The sequence below is a fragment of the Jaculus jaculus genome, chromosome X (genome assembly GCF_020740685.1).
Source record: "Jaculus jaculus isolate mJacJac1 chromosome X, mJacJac1.mat.Y.cur, whole genome shotgun sequence".
NCBI lineage: Eukaryota > Metazoa > Chordata > Mammalia > Rodentia > Dipodidae > Jaculus > Jaculus jaculus.
The window spans coordinates 47,523,537-47,549,124 of record NC_059125.1 but is presented as its reverse complement, the minus strand read 5'-3'; the positions used below and the strand labels follow the sequence as shown (position 1 = coordinate 47,549,124).

The 25,588-nt window shown below is 37.7% G+C and overlaps 1 non-coding gene and 1 pseudogene across 1 annotated transcript; one reads left to right on the top strand and one right to left on the bottom strand.

The window, feature by feature from the left end:
* Nucleotides 1–19,984: 19,984 nt before the first annotated feature.
* Nucleotides 19,985–21,065, top strand: LOC101599686 (annotated as a pseudogene).
* A 1,854-nt stretch (nt 21,066–22,919) lies between these two features.
* On the bottom strand, nt 22,920–23,026 carry LOC123456878. Its single transcript, XR_006634750.1, has one exon. It is a non-coding gene; the product is annotated as a U6 spliceosomal RNA (small nuclear RNA).
* Between the last annotated feature and the right edge of the window lie 2,562 nt (nt 23,027–25,588).

Genomic DNA, 25,588 nt, shown 5'->3' with positions numbered 1-25,588 from the left:
ACTAATTGCATATGGAGTGAAATGAAACTGTTGCATAAATCTTTACTCCAAAGGTTAAAACTTTTAAGAACTTTCTTGCTTACAGTATAGAATTCCAGGACTCATCTGCAGAGTCTCTCTCATTGAAGGAGTTTGATTATAAAAAGACAATTGTATTTTGAAGTCCTTAGGAGCTACCTCACTGTAGTTCTAATTTCAGATAAGTCAACAAGGAATAAATACTTGCTCTGGAAATGTTTCTGTGCAATAACAAAATTAAAGTAGAATTAGTAATAATTAGAGCATTGTCAGATCACTGGGCACATCATAATGACCCCATCATCATTATTATTAGTTATTAGTAGTTGCTAATGTAAATCTTTTAAGCAGTTATACCCTCGTCTTTGGGGGGTTAACAAAATCAAATGGGAGGCTATTTCCTCATGGGCACTGTTACTGGAATAAACAAAAAGGATGGGTGGAGAAGGCACACAACCACTGGGCAGAAATAAAAGTCATCTAGCTCAAAACAACATGTGTGGATATGATACATGTCCTTCCTCTGGAGGATGCCATCTGCTTTGGGTATAAGAGATGGAGGAGGTGTGTAAGACTGGAATAATAGAGAAGCAGCAAAGGGAAGCCTGACTGTGGTGGTTTCAATGGATGTCCCCCAACAGATACAGGAATTTATTAAAGTTTGTAATTTAGATATGTAGCCACCTGGCTGGAGGAGGTATCACTGCGAGTGAATTCTAGGTCCATTCCTACGGCAGATCTGAATTCCGGCCTAAAATATGCAAAGTGCCTGAGTTCTGCCTGGTGTCCCTGAAGTGTGCTTGTTTGTGGTGTTGGTGGTTGTTTGGAGCTTTTCTCTCTCTGCTTGGACCTGTGAACGTGGGCTAGCTTTTTCTGTCATGGAACTTTCCCTGGATTTGTAAGCTTCAAATAAACCCCTTCTTTTATAACTGTGCCTGGTTCAGAAGTTGATCCCAGCAACATGAGGCTGTCTAATACACTGACAATCCTAGCATTAGATTTATGCCCTTTCCATGTTTTTCCCCATAGGTCTTTCTTCTTTCTCCCAGATGAGTGCCCTCAAGCCATCTTCCTGTTTTAGCATATTAGAATTCTTTCTGTGAGACCATGACTAATAAAGCTTACTGTGTTGTATTTACTAAGAAGAGTACCTTTTAAAAATAATACTTTGTTCTGATATGATTTAGATTAAGAGAAAAGTTGTGAGGATTTGCATGTGGCATTACTTCCTTTATTATTCTTCCTTACTGTTTTGATTACTCCCCTTACCTTTGTTCGGAAACATTTGACGGTATGTCCAGTTTCACTACTGTAATCTTGAGTATTTTCCCATGGCAACGAGTAAGTGACGTGGGAAAACACCTTAAGACTTTATCCAACTTCTACTCATGAGACACAGCAGCTATATCTACAACATTCTGTTGTACCATCTATATTTATTAGTTGGCCTTATATATGTTTACAACATTAATTAATTTCAATTAACACACAAATGGGCTTCATTATAACATTTTCATACATACATATCTTTCATTTTACTTTGCTCATATTCAAGTTTTCCTTCTACTCTACAAAAAAGACTTCATCTTTCCTCAATTCATTTATACAGGTATAAACTCATGGATTGATATTATATACATTGGCCTAGAGTTTTGTTTCCCTGATTATTGAATCCATGTTATAGCTACTAGAAGCTTTTCACAACCTCAAGCTTCTGATATGTGATCCTATAACAGCACTTGTCATTTTTCATTATCTTTCAATAGAGTTTTGTGTCAACTTCTTATATATTGCTTAATTCTAAACTACTCCCCTGTCACACAAATTCCAATTTGGTTTTATCCTGACCAAAATTTCTTCTCTAAAGCATTTTCTGAGTTCTGTACAGCATAAAATATGAGATATTTTCACTTTTTTTCTGTAAGGCAAAAGATTTGATTAACAATTCACTTATGAATTATAGGAGTAAGAAAAACAGTAATGAAACATTAATTTGAGAAAAGAAGTGAAAGAAGTGGTATATTTAAAAAATCAAATCCACAGTGGCTAAAATATTGGCAGGATGACTTAGATGTGTATAAACTTAGGATACTGGTCAGTATGACAGGTTGCATTTGCCCATTATTATTGCCTTGCCTATTTCTCCCTTAGTACATTACCCTCTCTTATTGGTTGTTGGCCAGAGAGTGATTGTTCTGATAGTTCACACCTTCCTCTGCTTCCTAACAATTTTATTCCCTCCTAAGGGGTTCTTTGTGGTCACCTCCCACCTCAGAACTGCATCCAAGCCTCAGAACATTGCTCCTTCTTTTCTTTTAAATAAAATATTTATTTACATAGCATGCTCTTGGCTAGGCACGTGTTATATTTATTCCACTTGACACTTGCCACAATTCCATAAGGTAGCAAATATCAGTCCTTTTTTCCCAAAGAAGGACAAGTGTATGTCAGAGAAGTTAGTTCCTTGAAGTTATACTAGCTAGTGATTATCAGAGCCAAGTATTCTGGGTGTTCATTTAAGTGATATGCTTCATTTCCAGCCACTCTACAACTTCTACTTTCCATCATCTCCTAAGTGTATAATTTAAGCAGTTAGTAAATGATATGTGTTCAATGTTTTCCCTGTAAGGGGGACTATGGAGCTTTAAAGACAGGTCTTAAATATGGGAAAGATTCCGTTGGGCTTTCAGTGGAGTGGCAGGAGGTATAGGACATGCTTGGGATTAGAAAAAAAAACTTCTTAGAAATGTAGAAGGGAATCCAATCTGTTAATGCTTGGGCCATGTCTGCAAGCTGAAATAATTTGTTAGACCCCCATGTGGTTTTTTAAAAAAATATTTTCCAATAGTTAGAAATTCAGTGACTCAAGGTGGGAGTAAATTATACATACCTATAATCCAAACACTCAGGAGGCTGAGACAGGCGATCTATGATTTTGAGTCTAGTCTATACTATATAGTGAGTTCTGGGCCAGCTTGGGGATAATACTAGTAGCTTCCCTACTAGGACATATGACCTCTCCAGTCATAGGATTTTGACTAGGTTTTCAACATCAAGCATAAATTTCCTCTTTTGAAGCAGGCTTCAAATTCAGAGAGCCTTTGGTTACCTTCATGATAGTCATGTCACTGTAGCATGAGTATATACATCTTAATTGGCTGATTGGTTGTATATATCACAGGGTCCACTATTAAATGAAAACTGTTGGTGATTTTTATCCCCCAGCATCTTCCTACATGCTGTGGCACTATGGCACCTCTCCAGCAGGGAGAAAGCTTCTGACTTAGTTTCAGCTTGAGTTTATAACGTCCTGCAACACATGCATGTGGTGTCTTCATCAATAGAGTCTTACCATGTAGTTCTGGTGAGCAACTAAACAGAGTGGCAATAGTGTGTATTATTTTGGGGGCCTCCAGTGCCTGCTTGTGTCCTGATAAGTTGAGTAAAGTTGAATTTAAAAGTAATGAACTGGTGTATTTGGTAGAGAAAAAGTACAGAGCAGAAGAATATGAAAACTGTGTACTTGCAAAGCCTAATGGCTTGGGTTCATTTCCCCAATAACCACATAAAGCTAGATGCACAAAGTGGTACATGCTTCTGGAGTTTTTGGTGTTGGTTTTGGTTTTGTGTGTGTGTGTGCGTTTGCAGTGGCAGGAGTCCCCAGCATACCCATATATAATCTCTCTTTCTCTTTCATTCAAGTAAATGAAATTATTTAAAATAAAATAATCCAGTGGGAATCAGGTCTGAATCATCATGTTATGGGGTCAATTATTTAAAAAGAGTATTACTAAATAGGAAGATGATCAATATGGCATGCAGTAAAGTTCATAATCAATATTTTTAAATGGCTTTTGAATAAACCTAATCAAAGAAACAAAAAGCTCTCCATAATGAAAACTTAAAAAAAAATCACTAAAAAGACAAATTGAGGAAGACATTAACAAATGGAAAGATATATTTTGCTCATAGACTTAAAGAATAAATAATGTAGAAATGACTACACTAAGAGCAATCCATAGATTTAATGCAATTTGCATCAAAATTCCAATATTATTCTTCACTGAAATAGAAAAAAAAATAAAATTCATTTGGGAGCGCAAAGACCTCACATCACCAAATCAATCCTAAACCAAAATATAAATACATAACAATACCTAGTTTCAAAGTATATTACAGAGGCCATAGTCACAAAAACAGCTGGTATTGACATGAAAAAAGTCATGTAGATTATTTGCTACTGGTGAAAGGACATCTTTTTAACAAATGGTGCTGGGAAAACTGGGCATCTATATGTTGAAGAATGAAACTAGACCATTATTTCTTTCCATGCAGAAGAATTAATTCCAAATAGATCAAAGACCTTAACATGAGATCTGAATCTCTAAATATGCTAGAGAAAAAATGTAGAGTAAACACACAGCAGCATATGAAGGGATTTACTTAATAGGAATCCAGCCACTTAGAAAATAAATCCTATAATTGATAAATTGGACCTCATGAAATTAAAATGCTTCTATAAAGCAAAAGACACTATTAGTCAAGGCAATAGTTAGCCTACAGAATATGTGAAAATGTTTGCTGTGCATCTAACAGAGGATTCATGTCTAGAATATATAAGAACTTAAAAAACTAAACAATAAGAAATCAAACAACCCAATTTAAAAATGGTCTATGGAACTGAACAGAAAGCTTTAAAAACAGAAGAAATACAAATGCCTAACAAATACATATTGTTTTGCTTTTTCAAAGTAGGGTTACACTCTAGTCCAGGCTGACCTGGAACTCACTATGCAGTCTCAGGGTAGCCTTGAACTTACAATGATCCACCTACCTCTGCCTCCCGAGTGCTGGGATTAAAGGCATGTGCCACCGTGCCCAGCTCAACAAATATTTTTTAAAATATTCAATATTCTTAACCATCTGGGAAATGCTACTTAAAATTACCTTGAGATTTCATCTCATCCTGGTCAGAATGGTTATCAAATAAAATCACATGACAAAGATTGGTGATGAGGATGTAGAGAAACAGAAACCCTTATTCACTGTTCGTGGGAGTGCAACAAGGCACATCCATTATGGAAATTATTGTTGAGGCTCCTCAGAAAGCTAAAAATAGAACTATCATTTGACTTGGATATACCACTCATGGGCATATACCCCAAGGACTTTCCACTCTACTAAAGAAATACTAGCTCATCAGTGTTTACTGCTGCTTCTATTCACAATATCTAGGTAATGGAATCAGTGTCAATGTCTGTCAACTGATGTATGGATAATGACAATGGGGTACATACAAACAATGCAGTTTTATTCATCTGTAAAGAAAAATGAAATAAATCTATAGGAAAATAGATGGAGCTGGACAAAAATTATACAAAGTGAGAGGTTGCAGTTATTTACTTGTTACTGGGATAAAACAAAATTAACAAGGTCTACAATGATATCTGCTTATTTCATAGTCCCATTTGCCTGAATTACCATTTTATATCCTTTCATCTTAAGGTAGTGTCTGTCTTTTATGTTTTTTGGAGGCAACAGAGGGATCCTGGCTTTTAATCTACTTTGCTAGCCTGTGTTTTTTATTTGTTTTATGGGGGGTGGGGAATTGAGGTCATTTATATTCAGAGTAATTGTTAAAAGGCATGTATTAAGTATGGTCGTTCTTGTTAACTTTGCTGTGCTTGTTTTTTTTCTATTCCTGACTTGAATTAACTGTTATTCAAGCCTGGATTATTCTATCCTGTTGCCTCACATATGTGCTTTCCTTCTCTTCAGTACAAAATATTCCTTAAAATGTTTTCTATATAGCTGGCTTAGTGGTAATGTATTAGCCTGTTTTTATAATCAAACGTTCTTCTTTCTCCTTTAATAATAACAGATAGCTTCCTGGATATAGTTGTCTAGGTTGGTAGTTGTTGTCTTTCAGAATTTCAAAGGCATCATTCTAAGGTTTCCTGGATTTGAAATTTTAAATTTAGAAATATATTGTTATTGTAATGGGCTTGCCTTTAAAAGTGATGCAGTACTTCTTCCTTGCTGCTTTCAACACATTGTCCTTGGTATGTCTATTTAGTAGTTTAACTAAGTATTACGAGGGGTGCTCCTTTTCTGGTCTTGCCTATTTGGTGCCAAGTGTTGGGCAGTCTTCTTACGTCCTCTGAGAGCTTATGAGACTGTTGCTCTACAATCACCCTAGGTCTTTCTGGTTAGTGTTGTCATTTAAGCTTCAACTGATATGGTGGTATTGTGCTTTTTTCTTGAGGCTGGTATGGAATCCAGGGCCTCATGCATTCTAGATCAGTGCTCTTAGCCTACACACTGTGACTTGCTTGATAATCTTTAAAAAAATGCTGTATGGGTGGTTAATATTCCATACATGAATCTACTCATCTCATTCAATTCACTCCTTTCTGGTGTCAATGTATGAAAGACAGGGGTGTAATCAAGAAGACTCACATTTGACACAAAGCATATGGTTAGGATTTAGGTAACTACTTTCAATACCAGTATGGGCATATGGGCAGGTTAAAGGATATCTGCCATAACCTCTAATAACTTCGGCCACAGTAAATATGAGGCAATACTGCGATTATAACATGCATGGGTAATATGTTCAAAATCATACACAGTTCAAGCTCAAGTGTCAGAGGAAGACTACTAGTTGCCCTAGAACTCTAAACTTGTCAGCATCATTCTAGTGGTTCAATCTTGCAAGAACATATGAATAAATATTATAAAGATCAGCATGAATGATATGCTTGACAGGCATACCTTATTAGGACTAAAGTCAAGCTATGAGGGCTAAGACAATTTGAAGGCACAAGACTCAGAGTTCCTGAGGGCATCTGGTTGACTTGCTGTGCTCAGTAAACAGAGACTAACAGACAGATACAGAGATTACTGCCAAATTGACATAGGCAAGGCTCAGGGTGTTCAGATAACTGATAGCCTTGGTTAGTCTTAATTACCAGGAGGAGACTTAGGATATTTCATATAACATACTACAAAGTATGGGATCCTTTGAAGAACCCTGCTTGTTCTAAGGTAATAATGAATACATACTAAGGCTTTAACAGTGCCCTAGAAAACTGAAAGTGTGTGATATGTCTTAGCTGATAATTTCTTCTTGATGACATTTGAAAATTATGCAAGACTTTATCTCTATAATAAACACTGTGGGCATTTTAAATAAGATGAAGTAGAAATTTAGAAAGGATGGTGGTCACTCTCACAGGGTTTCTGAGACACTCTCTGGTAGGGTACCATTGTCTGAGGCCTCCATTTGGTCATTGCCCCCAGAATTGAATAGATTCTCAAGTTTTTGCACAGAGTAGGTATACTAATCTACTGTGGTTCCCACAATAATTACAACAATCTTGGTGATCAGAAAAGTAATTATTAAGTCTCGAAGTCTGAAGTCAGTATCACATGGCCAAAATCAAGCTGTTTGGAGTGTGTGTAGTACATATCAAAAACTAGAATACCAATTTATACATTCATTAGACAACAAACATTATTGCAACGATTCAGATTTGTGATATCTTGTTGGTAAATTCTCTCTCCTGTATGGAACCTCATAAGAAACTCCGAATTGCTGCTGCCTAAACCTCAACTGAGATATGTGGGTGAATGGACTTCTTTATCAATGACACTGTCTAGAGCTCTGTGCAGTTTTCTTCAGTATGGCATGAACTATGTAAGTATTCCAGATATATGGGCCAGCAGTCAGGACCTCTTTCCTGTAGATAGGGATGGAAATGTGTGGATGAGCATCTGTGTGGTCCATTGAGATTGGGCATGGAAAGTCTCATTGGAAAAATTACTCAGCTGCTGCTGCTCCGAATGTCTACTAGAAATTTAATGGCGTTTCACAGGAAATAATATGGCATACATGATGCAGAGGCTGAAGGATGGTTTCAACTCAATCTTAAGGCAAAACAAACAAGCAAACAAACAAACAATTCCTTCTACTGGGAATCCAGAATTATCTGCTTTTCACAATAGAATATTGCTCATAACCAAGAAGATAAATGTGCTGGCTAGCATCAAGAAGAACCAGAAAAATGAATGATAAATGAATGAATGAACAGCAACTTTAGCATCTATACTTTTATCTAGGTTAATTAGCAGGATAATTGAAAGCCCAGCTTTTATAAGGCTTATTGTTAAGAGGACTCCTTTATGAGAATTTTATGTAAACACATCATTTTCTTACAATTGTTGGCAAGCTTTGTTTAATGAAAGAGTGGATGCTTGAGCTGGCTCTGGGTGACTGGGAGCTGAGTGTTGGACAAACACAGCTGCCGGACTAAGTGTGATGAGCCATGAGAGGCAAACAAGCAGAATTCGGTTGAGGCAGGAAAAAGGACCTAGAAAATTGGTGAAGTATGCAAAGACTGCCATGGGGGCAGTGACAAATGGAATTCAACTTGCTTTTGAGCATGTCATGTCACCCAGGTGATTGTTTGTCTTCTTTGCCAATCAGAAATGATGTGCCATTCACCAAGGTAAAAATCAAGCCCCATTCCCCTCCATGAAGTGACTTCCAGTTACTTACCACTTCCATTTACTTCTTTTGCATAATGTATTTTGAATGCAGTAGGAATTTGACTTGACATTTTATTCAATTTATTATTTTATTGTTTAGCCTTATTTGATAGAATAATTGCTTAAATACCTAAAGCCCATCTCTTCAAAACTATGTTTCTGAGTTTCTGAGGTTTGGTGGTGTATCTTAAATATATTTGCAGTACCACAACAAGGTTTGAAATATAGACAGGGCCAAAGATATTATTTATAATTATCTGAATGTGAATAAAATATATGTGTGTCTATGTAATATACATAAAGTTATTTTATATAAACAAGATATGTGTGTACCTACAGGTGAATATTCCATTTACTATAACCAAAAACTTATTCAAGGGCTGGAGAAATTGCTTAACAATTAAAGCACTTGCCTATGAAGCTTGAGGATCCAGGTTCAATTCCCCAGTACCCATGTAAGCTAGTTGCACAAGGTGGCAAGTGTGTCTGGGGTTCGTTTGCAGTAGCTAGAGACCCTGCTGTGCCCATTCTCTCTCTGTGTCCCTTTTTCTTTCTCTCTCAAATAAATAAATATAAAAATAATACTTTTAAAAACCTATGCAATATATTAAAGTTAAACTTCATTATTAAACATTTAGCATTCTGTAGGTATTGATATATAAAATATCCAATTCTTTGCAATGCTGAAATTATATCAAACATCTTTTCTCACTGGTATATTGGCAATGTCTTAAGGACTCTGGTCACAGAAGATTTCTCTTTCATAAAAGTATACTGTATATACATCAGCAAAGCAGTGTCCACATGGATGGTAAATCAGCTCATGAAATACCTGTACAATCTAATTTTGACAGTTTGATGATAATAATTAAAATAATATTTTGCATGTAATATTACATTTTATAGCCACAATATCATGTCTTCTTAACATTATTTAATACAACATCTGTGAAGGCATATTCTGTAACCTGGTGTTGAAAGGTCTGACATTAAAACAGTTATGCTTTAGTCAAACGTGTTTGGAAACAGGTATCTCAATGTCTTTTATGTATTTATGTGTATTTTGAATCTCCAAAATGTAATATATCATGTTCCTCAAATTACTAAATCATGGCTTTTGAGGTGCATAGAGGCTGTGAATTAATGTACAGTGATTTCTGAACTCTAAATTAGATAGCTTAAGTTTGTGTTCCTTTGGCATGGCTGGAAGCCAGGAGAGAGTCAGTCCCCAGACAGTCAGTGTGTCTAGTGCCAGAAGGTGCTACATGGGCGACTGGGGGAAATGACCAATACTTGTCCAAGCAACTCATGGTCTAACCTACTTAGCAACAAATAACCGATTGTGATGCCCACACAAGTGCAATAGTGGCACACAGCCATGGTGGGGAACCAACGCTCTTGATTTGACTAACTGATCCCCTCAGTGGTATGGGACCCATAGCTGGAGCTGGGAAACAAGTCAGAATCATATCCAAACATAAGCCCTCTCTCCAATATCAAGCTACCATCAATCATGGGCTACAATAGGGCCTACACCTATTAAACTCTCTATTTAAAAAAGTAAGGGTTATTTCATTTGTCCTGGAGCTAACTTACTCTCTGTTGGAGAATCTGCTTCTCTTTTTCAGATAGATGCAGACCCTAAGGAGAGAGCCACCCCATCATACCTCAAAAGGGCCCTGGCTGAAACTAAGGAAAATTAGCGAAACAAACAAGGGTGCTGTTTCCCTGATGAACCGGATACCAGCACAAGGGGGAAGGATAACAACACAGAGAAAAATCAACTCCTACCAAATCAGAGAGCCAGAGCCTCAGAGGCCCCCAACACCTCAGCACTGAAGCAGACCAAAAATGAACCCAGCATGGCTCAGGGAAATTTTTCGGAAGAGGGGGCGGAAAGAATGTCAGAGCCACATGTTGGGTCAGGATATGCAGAGACATTTATTGTATCAATAACTGTGGTCTAACTCCACAATGCATGACCCATATACCTCAACAAGGAGGGGCCAATGGGGAGGGGGCAGGTCACGGATGAGCCTAATAATGGTACCAAACTGCCTGTATTTGCTGAATAGAAAACAAAAAAAAATTAAATTAAAAAAAAAGAAAAAAAGATTGTGTTCCTTATCTTTTTTTTTTTTTTTTTTTTTTTTTTTTTTTTTTTTTTTAATTTAATTTATTAGTTTTCTTTTCAGTAAATACAGGCAGTTTGGTACCATTATTTAGGCTCATCTGTGATCTACCCCCTCCCATTAGACCCTCCTTATTATTGAAAATGGGTCGTACATTGTGGAGTTAGCCCCCAGTTATTAGTATGATAAATGTCTCTGAAAATCATGACCCAACATGTAACTCTGACATTCTTTCCGCCCCCTCTTCCGCAAGATTTCCCTGAGCCATGTTGGGTTCATTTTTGGTCTGCTTCAGTGCTGAGGTGTTGGGGGCCTCTGAGGCTCTGGCTCTCTGATTTGGTAGGAGTTGATTTTTCTCTGAATTGATCTCCTTCCCCTTTGTGCTGGTATCCAGTTCACAGGAAAACATCACCCTTGCTTATTTCGCCAGTTGTCCTTAGTTCCAGTTGGGCCCCTTCTGAGGTATGTTGGGGCAATAGGCGACTGGGGGAAGTGACCAAGATCTGTCCAAGCAACACATTGTTTAACCTAAGTAGCAACAATTAACCGGATGTGATACCCATACAAGTGCAATAGTGGTACACAGCCATGGTGAGGAATCAATTGCTCTTGATTTGGCTAACTGATCCACTCAGTGGTACTAGACCCTTAGCTGGAGCTGGGAAACAAGTCAGAACCATACCCAAACACAAGCCCACTCTACAATATCAAGCTACCATCAATCACGGGGTATAAGAGGGCCTACACCTATCAAACTGTGTTCCTTATCTTTTAGTTACTTACTTGCTTTCTTGCTTATGTATTTACTTAATATTCCCAGTTTATTTGACTTTTCTGTTTCATTTCCCTTATCTATGACACATCAGCAGTTTCCACATTTGCCATTATCAACTACCCTATATGCACTGGCCATTCTTACATGAGGAGGTATCATCTAGTCCTCCACCCCCAGTAAATAAGCTGATTTGGTGACTTATTTTTACCCAATACAATGTGGTGGAAATTACACTTTCTCTATATTTGTAGTGATCGCAAAATATGTCTGCATTTTAAAATTCTAATCGTATTGAGAGGGTGGCTCTATATGGCAGGTGCAGTAAGCTGATATCATGTTGTCATATTATCAGGGAGGAGAAATGAAAGAGAGAGAGAAAACATCAAGTAGGGCTGGACTATAAAAATGGGTGGGATTGCATGTCCATTTTGACCAAAATGTCAGATGTCTTCCTTAATCACTCTCCACCTAATTCTTAAAGACAGGGTCTCTCACTGACCCTGGAGCTCACTGATTCATTTAGACTAGCTGGCCAGTAAGACCTGGGGATCCTTTCGTCTCTGCTTCCCCAGTACTGGGATCACAGTTGTGGACGACCACAGCGAGCATTTTACATGGGTGCTGGGGATCCAAACTTAGGTGCTCACATTTGCATGGTAAGCACTTTGCCTACTGTTTCATCTTCCCAAAACCCTCTACAACATTTTTCATGTGGGAGAAACTTCATAGTTGTACTTTACAAAACCTGCTGCATTTTGTCAGACCCCAAGATCAGAGCTGCATATTTGAGAAATATAACTTCTTCAGTTATACATCATGTCTAAGCTCTGGATGACAATTGACTTCATTCTGAAACATTAAAAAAATACTTCCTTCAATGTTCCTGTAGGCCCTATAATCAAGATGTTGCTATTCTTATAGACTCTGAGAAGTGGAAACCAGGATGAATCTTTTTCAGCCCTTGTGGTCAGTCATCTCCAACAGTTCACGATTGGTCTAAATTTAGAACTAATGAAATTGGAGTGTTTGCCTAGTCTGACAAATACACTATTCTCCTGAGCCTAATATTAAGAGCTTACATATTTTTCCCATTCATAAACTGTGACAAGCTCTGGTAGTTGTTCAGCTTGAGGTTTTAATAATGACATTTAAAACTCTCAAGTCATCTTGACCTTGACTCTTTCCAGCCGAAAGTATGACCTATTCATTGTATTTCACCAAAATGTACCATTTTACTCAGGCTCATCTGTCTTATATTTCTCATGGATTATCTCTCGAGGTTAGTATTTAAACTACAATTTATATGAACGCATTTTGACAATTTTTTCCTTATTTAGATAAGTCAAGTTATGACTTTAACGTCACTTGATTAGATGCTAGATGTTAGCATTTGACCTTTTATGTGGTGTTTCCTTCTTAATGAGAACATTCTGTTAGTAAGGATATAACCATCCCCAAAGTTTTACCAGGACATAAACAGAATAAAAATTGTGTCCATCTGATGTAACCTTCTAGCATCCATAATTCTACTCATGGTGGTAACATTCACATCAGTTGCTTGGTTCACTACTTCATTAGTGCTATCAGCCATGTTTCTATACATAAAAATGCTTTCATTGAACAGGATACATTATATCTACTTGTTATATCCCATTCTACTCTGTGGTGGTTTGAATTTAAAATGACCCCCAAAGCCTCATGTGTTTGAATATCCATGCGATGGTGCTGTTTGGGAAGGTTGTAGAACTTTTAGAAGGTGGAGTCTTGCTGGAGAAAGTGTGTCACTGGGGCAAGCCTTGAGGTTTTATAGTCCAGCCCTACTTGATGGTCTCTCTCTCTCTCTCATTTCTCCTCCCTGATAATATGACAACATGATATCAGCTTTCCTCATCATTATGGACTTTACCCTCTGGATCTGTAAGCTGAAATAAACTCTTTTCTTCCCTAAGATGCTTCTACATCTGGTTGAGTATTTTGTCCTAGCAACAAAAAGTAACTGATACACATTCACCACATTCACTTCCACATGGGTTCAGTTATATAAATCTATTGTGTGGAAGATAAGATGCAGTAGTTGCAAGAGGTAGAACTTTCTTTGGAACACTTGACAAGTGAGTCATTTGTGACACATGAACTTTATTACAATTATGATACATGTGTCATCCATCCTCTGATGGAATGGCTGGACTGAGGTGAACTGTGAAGTTGCTTGTCTAAACCTATTGAAGCATTTATGCCAGATTCCTAATTTCCCAAACCCACTGTGATGGTTAATCTCTGGCTGTTGACAAGATTTAGAATCAAGACTCTTGATATGTCAATTAGAGATTTTGTAAATTAGATTGAAGTGGGAAGATCCACTTTAATTGTGGGTGGCACCATCCCATGGCCTGAGGGTCCAGTGTATAAAATAGAAAGCAAGTTTAATAACAGCATTCATTGCTCTCTGTATTTCCTCCTTGCTGATGATATGATACAAAGCCAGTTTCCTGTTCCTACCATGCTTTCCTTGTCACGATGGACTCCCCTTAGAAACTATAGGCCAAAAATAAAACCTTTCCTTTCTCAAGCTACTTCTTTTTTTTTTTCTATCAACCAGGAATTAACTGTCACACTAACCTAGGTATGCCTGAAACACAGCATCTATAATACATGTTGCTCTAAACATGGAAGTGGATTGTCTACCTCTTCTGGTTGATGGCATTTATTCAAGGTGGGCACTGACAAGCTTCCACTTGCTACAATCTAGGACTTAAATCCATGCCCCATAGTCATATTTGGCCTGAAAATACATTACCAGGCTGGAGAAAAAATTTCCTAATTAAAATGTTAAAACCTAAAAACCTGACATCAGGAAGAAAGAAATTAGAGTTAAAGTAGAAAACTGGCTTCCTGCTTGCCAAGTCATCATACACAGGTAAAGGCAATATATATTTTTCCTAAAGGTAAGTTACTGTTACTAATCCCACAGAGAAAATAAGACTGGAACTGTTGAGGCAATAAAAGAAATATAGGTAATCATAGTGCCACTAAAACTAGAGTTGATGCCAAGCTTTAGGTTATAGATATGACTTTGTATAAGGCTGGAAAAGGTGTATCATTGTTTCAGATTCTACTTCTGAACATAGCTTTTAGGAACTAGAAACAACATCCTTTACAGATATAAATATCAACTTGCAATGAAGTTGCTTTGGATTTTTATGATGATTCAGCAAAATCATTGACCCAGAAGGTATTGGTTCAGTGTTTATGAAGTTTCTAATAAAGTGGATGGAAAACATTGGTATTTGAAATTTTCCTAAGTGATATTTTTTCTTAATTTTTCTTGAATTGGGAAGGTGAATTTTCATGCCTTCAGGCTCTGACAGGATAAACTAGCAATGAGTTTTCCAGGAAATGAGTAATAGTAATACCAAGGGACTCATTTCTAGAGGCCTGGAAGAACTGCTCATCCAGAACCTTAGGTGGGGTTTCCCCCCTAAAAAAGACTTCAGGGAGTTTCAGAGGTATGTGCAAAGTTAAAGTAGGAATAGCCATGCCAATGCAAGCTTGCCCTGAAGGTTCTGACATTTTCCAACTCTTCCTGTTAAGTTTTCCTACCCAGAGTAGCTGGTCCTTTATATTCCTTCTCTCTTGAACCTTTATTCTTTTACTTCCTCTCAATTCTTCAGGTATTTCCCCCACCAACTGTTAATCTTAATGCCCACACAAAAACCTTTCAATTCTTAAGAAACCATCATTTGTCATGATCTATTACTAGAAATCATAAAGAAAAAAAAAAAAGATTCCTACTAAATACTGTTTGTGAGACTCACGCCCATGCTGCAGCCATGGACCATGAACAGGAAGCATGGCTCTAAGAATTGTGATAATTCTTCAAAAATGCATGCTCTGGTGCTGGAAATGGGGCTTAGTGGTAGAGTTCAATCCCCAGTGCTGCAAAACAAAACAAAAATGCATTCTCTATTTAAAGTGAAACTAAATTTTTTAGTGTTAAAATGAAATTAATTATTATTTTGCTCATGCATGCATTAAAAATGTATTATGCTTCTACTATATCCTGTACATGGTGTTGGCTAGAAGACACAAACACTGCTTACGAGGATTTTATGGTTTGATGAAGAATATGAGTATGAAAATATTAATTGTTACATAGTACTAGACATACTAAGACAAGTGCATGTTCAGTTAGTATGCCATCAGGTTAAGTTATCAGGAGTATAGTGCCAACTCCTGGAGTACTGAATGATAAGTAAGAATTAGTGAGGAGGCTGTATGTGCATATGTGGGTTCGCATGTAAATACAAACTCTCACCACATCCAGATCTTCCTAATTAGCATTTCAGTTGTTTGGCCTATCTTTTTTCCACTGGATTGTAAATTACAAGAAGGTAAGGACCATTCTGTTTATCAAAGTAGGTCTATTTTTAGCACAGTGCCTCACAAACATAGGAGGAACAGAATAAATACTGGATGAATCAGAGATTAAGGAAATGATGAATGTAAACACATGGAGGCAAAAATAGGCAGGAAGCTGCAAGCAGCTCAGTGCAGGTGCATGTGGAATGTAGCAGGAACTGAAACTAGAAGACTGGACAGAAGCACATTATTTAGAGCTGCTATGCTGCCTCCCTAAAAGCTAGGGACATTATTGAAGGCTATTGGGAAGCCACTGTGGATTTTAAACAGAGAAATGGCAAGGTTAGACTTGCCCCTTTGGAAGACTACCGTTTTGGTAGTGATGATGTTGATGACAGATTGCAGCTATTGAACACCATGTGCCAGTTGGAAGACTGTCTGCAGTATTGATGTAGGACAGACTCTTGAAAGCATCACAGGGATGGACATGGATAAGGGTTTTAAGAAATAATGACAAAACCAAATTCAGAGGATTTGGTCTTCACTAGATGAGGGTGATCATGTGGACAATGCAACCTGTTTGGAGATATATCACAGAAGGCTCAGGCGACAGTGGCTTTTTTGCCCTGTCTATAACCAGCACATCTGCCTTTGGATCTCCTTACATTGCTGTGACTAAGAGCAGTCATTTATGTGCCTTCTGTATGGAAATGACTTGAAGGATTGAGAATTACTGTGAGAACATGCTTTGTTTGTGGGTAGCCAGAAATAAAGCTTTTTTTTAACCCTCCCAACGGAAAATACATGGTGTTTTCTTTCTTTCCATTTGGCAACACCACTTTCTAACTCAAATACTGACTAAATGGCCTACAATTCAATTAAGTTTTTTACTTCTTGTTATATTTTTGACACTTTTATATGTGTATATAATGTATTTTGATCATATCCCCCCAATCGCCTCCTTTTATCTCCCACCCCTTCCCACTAACTGCCCAGAGTTAACATCAGACTCCATCTATTTAAGGGTTTACTCCGATAACAGTACCCTCACTTTAGATATAAATGCTTATATATTGACTATTCAGGGTACCCACACTTCTGTGAAACTTTGTTACACACTCAGAAATTATTTGTGTATGTACATATGTATGTGTATCTGTGTGCACGTGATGTCTGTGTATGGGCAAACACATGCTATGCTGCACATGGACTAACTCAGGGTATTTATGATTTTCTTCTACTCTTTTGGAGATAGGTTCTGCCTTGTCATTATTTTGCCACTGGGAAGGCAAGACTAGCTGGCCCATGAACTTTAGGATTCTCCTTCCTCCCTTTCCTATTGCCACAGGCATGTTAGGATTATAGGATGAGTGTGCAATTTTGTATATAGCTTTATGTGGGTGATGGGGAAGATGGAATTCAATTGGCAAGTTTGCAAGCAAGTGCTTGCAACTGCAAAACAATATCTGGCCCACACTTAGAAATTCTTTTAAAAAAATTTTTTCTAACCAGGTGTAGTGGAGCACACCTTTAATCCCAGCAGCACTTGGGATGCAGAAGTAGGATGACCATGAGTTCGAGGCCACCCTAAGACTACATAGTGAATTCCAGGTCAGCCTAATCTAGAGTGAAACCCTACCACAAAAACCCAAAACTAACTAACTAATTTTTTTTCTTTTTTTAAATTTTTATTAGCATTTCCCATGATTATAAAAAAAAATCCCATGGTAATTCCCTCCCTCCCCCCTCCACTTTCCCCTTTGCAATTCCATTCTCCATTATATTACCTCCCCATCACAATCATTGTACTAACATATATACAATATCAACCTATTAAGTACCCTCCTCCCTTCCTTTCTCTACCTTTTATGTCTCCTGTTTAACTTATTGGCCTCTGAAATATATGTTTTTTCTATTTGTTTATATGCATGCATGAGCCAGTATCTCTTGCCATTGCAAATGAATGCCAGATGCTTGCACCACTTTTTACACCTGGCTTCATGTAGGTGTTATAGAACTGAACTCAGACCAGAAGGCTTTGCAAGCAAACACATTTATCAGCCAAGCCATCTCTTCAGCAGCTTGGAAATTCTTTAACTCCCTTCCAAAGTGCCATAAGTGCTATAATTTGACAGAATAACTTCAGAACTTGGGAAAGTGCTATACTTAGTGTTAGTTTATTATTGTTGTTATAAAGAATACAAATGAACAGGGCGATAGAGAGACAAACAAGATGAAGTCTGTCTAGAGGGGTTGTAGCTCGGAAGCCTTTGTTACTTGGAGGTGGGATGTCCTCCTAGCATGTGGATGTGTTTGACAATCAAAACCTCTCCAAACCCCTTTGTTTAGGAGATTCTTATGGAGGTTTCATTAAATAGACATGACTGACTAAATTACTGGTCAATTGGTGATTAATTCAATCTCCAGTACCTCTTTCCTTCCCTGGATATTGAAGATGAAGCTTTAGATTTCAAGTTTCTAATCAAAGCTGGCCTTTCTGGTAACCACTCCCCATTACAAAACTATTCCGGGCCCTCAAATTAGATCAGAAGATCCTCTATCATTCTGAAAATGCCAAAGGTTTTGTAGTTCTGAACTAGGAACTGGGGAAAAGACCAAATGAATATTTCTTATAATACCACATACCAGAAAAGAACAACATGAGTTAGTGCAATAGTTCTGCAAATGCAAGAGCAGGAGCCTCAGGGTATCCTCCCATGTACAGCCAAACCACTAGTTCCACACTGTAGGTAATAGGATCATGAAGGGGCCCTTAAAATGCACAGGTAACTGGAAACAGTTAGGTTTACTGCTTATAAGCATTTCAGTAATTTTCATCATCTCCATTCAAAAGCATGAATCTACAATGTTGGGACTTGGGGAGAAGATAGGAAAGAAGCTTTCTGGTATGCTTGGTCTCACCTCAATAGGCAAATACTAATTCTATCTACATATTTCATTCCTGCAAAGAATGATCCTGGCATATATGACAATAAGTAGTAAAGGAGAAATTTACACTACAATTGTAGATGAAATTCCATTAAGGTAAATTGTAGTAGATGCCCACATTTTTTAGTAGCTCATTGCAGTCAATTAAGAAATAGCCAATGTAATAGCACAGAGGATATCAAAAGTTCTTAAAATATAGGGATTTATGAGTTCTATAAATTATATCTCCATCTATTTATAACCAGGGAGTAAAGTTGACAAAATAAAAGAAGCTTAAGTACAATTTTTTGTTTTCAACTAATTTTCCATGTTAAATTAATGCATGACAATGTTATAATACCCAGCGCATACTGAGTTTATAAAACATAGAGTAAATCTCCCCAATATACCCCTTTATCTTATCTAAGTCAACACAGTTAAATTTCTCTTTTTAATATACATTTTTACTAATTAATTTAGTGTACAAAGACATGGGCTTCATTATGGCATTTTCAATCATATATATCATTATATTTTATTCTCATTCATCCTTCTCCCACTGTCCCTTTTTACTTTCCTTCCACCAAATGGTCCTCCTTTTCTTTTATATTACATGTATTGCATACCTTCTAGTATTCATGTTCTTACTCCCCCTTATGAGGTACCCTCTCAATGTCACTGTTCTACAATGCTGACCAGCACCCTCATACACACTTAAATCTGAATTCTGTACATGATAGATAACATGTAATATTTGTATTTCCGAGTCTAATTTATTTTGCTTAACATAATGATACAGAATGTTCCATCTGTTTCTCTGCAAATGCCATATATTTTTGTGATCAAATGAAATTCCACTGTGTATATGTGCCATATTTTATCCCTGTGTGTGTTCATTTATATCTCCGTACAGGTGCTTATATTTGCACATGTGTATGGAGATATGGAGGCCAGAGAACAATGTTTCTCACATGCTGTCAATTCCATTTTTTATTGATACATGGTACCTCACTGGCCTGGAAATCTCCTAGTTAGGCAAGACTGGCTGACCAGCAAGCCCTGGAGATCTACCTGTCTTAGCCTTCCCAGCACTGGGGTAACAAATGCATGCCACTATGTCCACTTTAAAAAAATGGGCTCTCCCTTCACCCGGCTTTCCCCCGCCGCTGCGCTCCGCAGGCTCCCGGGGCGGCTTAGTGTCTGTGGGACTTTTCTTCTTGGCATGGCCCCGAAATGCCAATCTCCGCTCCTGCCTCAACCCAAGAAGCCCAGACCGGCCTCTGCGCTGAAGCCGGCCGACTCGTCGGCCTCGCCCGGCTAGCAGAAGGGAGAAAAAGAACAGCAAGAAGCAATTGAACATATTGATGAAGTACAAAATGAAATAGACCTAATGAACAAGCCAGTGAGGAAATTTTGAAAGTAGAACAGAAATATAACAAACTTCGCCAACCATTTTTTCAGAAGAGATCAGAATTGATCGCCAAAATCCCAAATTTCGGGGTAACAACATTTGTCAATCATCCACAAGTGTCTGCACTGTTTGGGGAGGAAGATGAAGAAGCGCTGCATTACCTGACCAGAGTTGAGGTGACAGAATTTGAAGATATAAAATCAGGTTACAGAACAGATTTTTATTTTGAAGAAAATCCTTATTTTGAAAATAAAGTCCTCTCCAAAGAATTTCATCTGAATGAGAGTGATGATCCATCTTCAAAGTCCACTGGAATCAAATGGAAATCTGGAGAGGATTTGACAAAACGCTCAAGTCAGACACAGAATAAAGCCAGTAGAAAGAGGCAGCACTAAGAGCCAGAGAGCTTCTTTACCTGGTTTCCAGACCATTCTGATGCAGGTGCAGATGAGTTAGGAGAGGTCATCAAAGATGACATTTGGCCAAATCCCTTGCGGTACTACTTGGTTCCTGATATGGATGCTGAAGAAGGAGAGGGGGAAGAAGATGATGATGATGATGATGATGATGAAGGATTGGAAGATATTGATGAGGAGATGAGGATGAAGGTGAAGAAGATGAAGATGATGATGAAGGGGAAGAAGGAGAGGAGGATGAAGGAGAAGATGACTAATAGAAAAGAACACTGATGGATTCCAACCTTTTATTTTTATTTTTTATCTTTAAATTTTTCTCCAGTCCCTGGGAGCAAGTTGCAGTCTTTTCTCCCCACAACCTCTCATGCTCAGTAGCCCTATTTTTGAGGTCTCTTTTTCTCAACATCATGGTTCTCATCTTATTTTGGGGGGAAATTACCCTGATCAGAATACAACAAGAAAAGAATCTTTTTTAAAAAAATTGTTCTAAATTCATTTTTATCCCTTCCTGTCTAAACAAGAACTGTATGGAATAACACCACCACTGTGCTCTGTGGGAAAAAAAAGAAAAACCTTCTGCTCCCTTCACTCTGACAGAAGCTTGAGGGTACTGGCCCTGTGTAGTAGTGCATAGATTCTAGCTTCTTTCCACCTTTCTCTGTATATTGGGCTCAGAGATTACAGTGTGTCTCTGTGTAAATACAGACAGTTAGCATTAACATGTACCTGTCTACTTCTCTTGTTTAATAAAAAGAAAAAAATATTTTTAAAAAATGGGGTATAGAAGGTCAGCAAAGAGTGGGTTTGAGATGTCTGGGTGGGTTAAGTGGGCATTTTGACAACATAGCTTCTCCTTTGGCATGTTTAATTGTGATGTTTAATGGACAACCTTGCAGTTTAAGATGACACTTTTAAAATAAAATTCTCTCCTAATGATGACTTGAGCCCTGCCACTCTATGGGAGAATCAGCAGAACCTGTAGGATTTATTTGGAATTGACATTCTCTATTGTAATTTTGTTTTATTTTTAAATTTTCTTTGTTTTCACTGGAAAGGAAAGATACTGCTCAGTTTTAAACATTAAGTGTACCAGTTGCTTTGTTACAATAAAACTAAATGTGTACACACACACAAAAATAAAATAAAATAATAAAAAAATGGGCTCTGACACATTGGGTCATTATGTACAGAGACATTGGAGACATTGCCCTTACCCATAACTGATAGCTAACCCCACAATGCATGACCCATATTCCCCAATGAGTAATGTCCCTGCAGAAGGGGTAGGACAGGGATGAGGCTAACAATGGTATCAACATGACTGTATATGCACTGTGTACATAACACATACACACACACACACACACACACACATATATATATTAAAAAATGGGCTCTGGATATTGAACTCAAGCCTTCATGCTTGCAAAGCAAAAATTTTACTAACTGAACTATCTCCTTAGTCCCATGTGCCACATATTTTTAATCAAGTCATCTGTTGATGTACATATAGGCTGTTGTGAATAGTGCAACAATAAACAGGGATACACAATATACCCAGGAGTGGTATAGCTGGGTTATATGGTAGATCTATTTTTAGGTTTTTTAGTAACATCCACATTGATTTCCATAGTGGCTACACCATCTTATACTCCTACTAACAGAGAACCAGGGATCCTCTTTGTCCATATATTTGCTAACATTTCCTGCCATTTGTTTTTTGAGAATAGAAAATCTGTGAGACGTGAAATGAGGTAGAATCTCAAAGGAATTTTAATTTGCATTTCCCTGATGGCTAACAATGTTGAATATTTAAAAATATTGATTGATCATTTCTATTTTTTCTATATTCAAACCTAAATATTTGAAGTTATAATCCATATATGAGAGGAAACAGATGCTATTTGTCTCTCTGAGTCCAGAATGTTTCATTTCCTATAGTATTTTCCTTGTCCATCCATTTTCCTGTTACTTTCATAATCTCATTTTCTTTACAGATGGATAAACTCCATTGCACATATGTACCACATCTTCATTACCATTCATCAGTTTACGGGCATCTGGGCTGATTTCATTTCCTAAATATTGTGAATGGAGCAGCAACAAACATAAGTGATGAAGTATCTCTATAGTAAAATATGGAGTCCTTAGGATATATATCCAGGATTGATATGGGATAGATGGGTTATATGGTAATTCTAACTTTAGCTTTTTGAGAAACTTCCACACTGATTTTCACAGTAGCTGCATCAGTTTTCAACCATGACAATAGTGAATAAGCGTTTCTCTTTCTCTACAGTCTCACCAGCATTTGTTGACAATTGATATTTTTAAATATGGAATGATTCACAAATTTTCATGTCATCCACACACAAAGGCCATGCTAATCTTTTCTGTATCATTCTAATTTTAGTGTATGTGCTGCCAGAGCAAGCACTCATTTAATTTTTTGATGACAGATATTGACTGGAGTGAGATGGAATCTCAAAGTAGTATTAATTTTCATTTTTCTGATGGTTGAAGATTTTGAAAACACTTTAAAATATCTGTCTGACCCACAATCCACATGGCGATAACTGGCATCCCCAATGAGGAGAGTCCCTTTGGAGGGGGGGAACAGGGGTGATGGTAAGGATGGTACCAACATGTGCTGTTTACACACTGAGTATGTCCGTAACTAATTTAAAAAAAAGCTATCTTGTTTTCTGGCTTTCATTGGCTTTTTTTTTCATTGTTGTCTACCCATTTTAGGAAGACTGCTTTATTGAAGAGTAAGCAAGTTTGTGTCCTTTGGCCCATTCACCCTCTTACTCAGGTTAACAAGAATTTTGCTATTTAGTGTCCAGTCAAGATACCAGAGCAAAAGGCCTTTTTTCCACAGTTCACACAGGAGTCAGGCCTCCCAGAGCATGGCACAATAGGACCTACCAGAACCAGGGGATTAGGAGGAGTAAAGGAACAGGGATCTGGCATACTTCATGCTGAGCCCTCCAGAACATGGATCAGTTCAGGCTACCTAGACTGGGGAGGTGGGAAGATAGGACAGAAGAAATTGATCAGAAGGCCAAAAATTTTTTTAAACTTAAAAAATCAAGTGAATAGAATAAGATGAAATTGTGGGACACCCTAAAATGACCAAACATCTGGATTTTGGGCATACCCAAAGGAGAGGAAATCCAGACTGGAGACATAGAAAACATACTTAACAAAATTATTGGAGAAAATTTTCCAAATCTTGCAAAACAGAGGTCCATACAGATAGAAGAAGCCCACAGAACACCAAACAGGCAGGACCAAAGACGAAACTCTCCAAGACACACCATAGTTAAAACTCTTAACAATGAAAACAAAGAAAGAGTGTTAAAAGGATCAAGATAGAAGCAATTCATAACATACAAAGGCAATCCTATTAGAATAACATCAGGTTTCTCAATGGAAATCCTAAAAGCCAGGAGGGCCTAGGATTAGAATACTTCAAAGTCTGAAAAACTATGGCTTCCAACCCAAGCTACTTTACCCAGCAAAAGTATTCTTCATAATAGATGGTGAAAGAAAAACTTTCCATGAAAAAAGTCAATTCTATGATTATATGACCACAAAGCCAAACCTAAAGAGAATGCTTGAAGGAATACTCCACACAGGACAGTCAAACAACCAATCTCAGGAATCAACAAGATCACAATAACCAAAATAGACCAGGATCAAAACAGTACATAACACAAGTAATCACCCAACCACATAAAACACCTCATCATGGCAGGGATTAATTCAAACTTCATAGTACTAACATTAAATATTAATGGTCTTAACTCAGCCATCAAAAGACACAGGCTATCAGGATGGATCAAAAGACTGGACCCTTCTATCTGCTGTCTTCAAGAAACCAACCTCACCACTAAAGATAGGCACCTCCTCAGGGCAAAAGGTTGGAAAATGATATTCCAAGCAAATGTAAATTAAAAAACAAACAGGGCTGGAGAGATGGCTTAGCAGCTAAACGCTTGCCTGTGAAGCCTAAGGACCCCGGTTCGAGGCTCGGTTGCCCAGGTCCCACGTTAGCCAGATGCACAAGGGGGCACACGCGTCTGGAGTTCGTTTGCAGAGGCTGGAAGCCCTGGCGTGCCCATTCTCTCTCTCTCCCTCTGTCTGACTTTCTCTCTGTGTCTGTCGCTCTCAAATAAATAAATTAAAAAAAAAACAGGTGTTGCTATGTTAATATCTGATAAAATAGACTGCAAACCAAATGTAATCAAAAAGGACAAACAAGGTCAAGTCTTACTCATCAAAGGAATAATCAAACATGAGCACATCACACTCATAAATATATATGTCCCAAATACAGGGGCATCAAAGTTTATACAACAAAATCTACTCAACCATAAAACAGAAGTAAACACAACCATCATAGTTGGAGACTTCAATACTACACTATCATCAATAGACAGATCATCCAAGCAGAAAATTAACAGGGAAATAATAGAGCTCAACAGCGTCATAGATAAACTAGACTTAAAGGATATCTACAGAAGGTTCCACCCCAAATCTACAGAATATACATTCGTCTCAGCAGCCCACAGAACCTTTTCCAAAATTGACCATATATTAGGCCATAAAGCATGCCTTCATAAAGTCAGGAAAAATGAAGTAACTTCCTGCACCATGTCAAGTCACAATGTTTTAAATCTATAAATTAACAAGAGACACATCAACAATGCCACCAACTTCTGGAAACTACACAACACACTTTAAAAAAATTATTTATATGTTTGAAAGCAACAGACAAAGAGAAAGAGGCAGATAGAGAGAGAGAGAATTGGCATGCCAGGGCCTCCAGCCTCTACAAACTAACTCCAGATGTGTGTGTGCCCCCTTGTGCAACTAGCTAATGTGGGTCCTGAGGAATGGAGCCTTGAACCGGAGTCCTTAGGCCTCATAGGCAAGTGATCACAAATCAGTAACCTGACTGTCCACCTAAAGGCACTGGAAAAACAAGAAATAT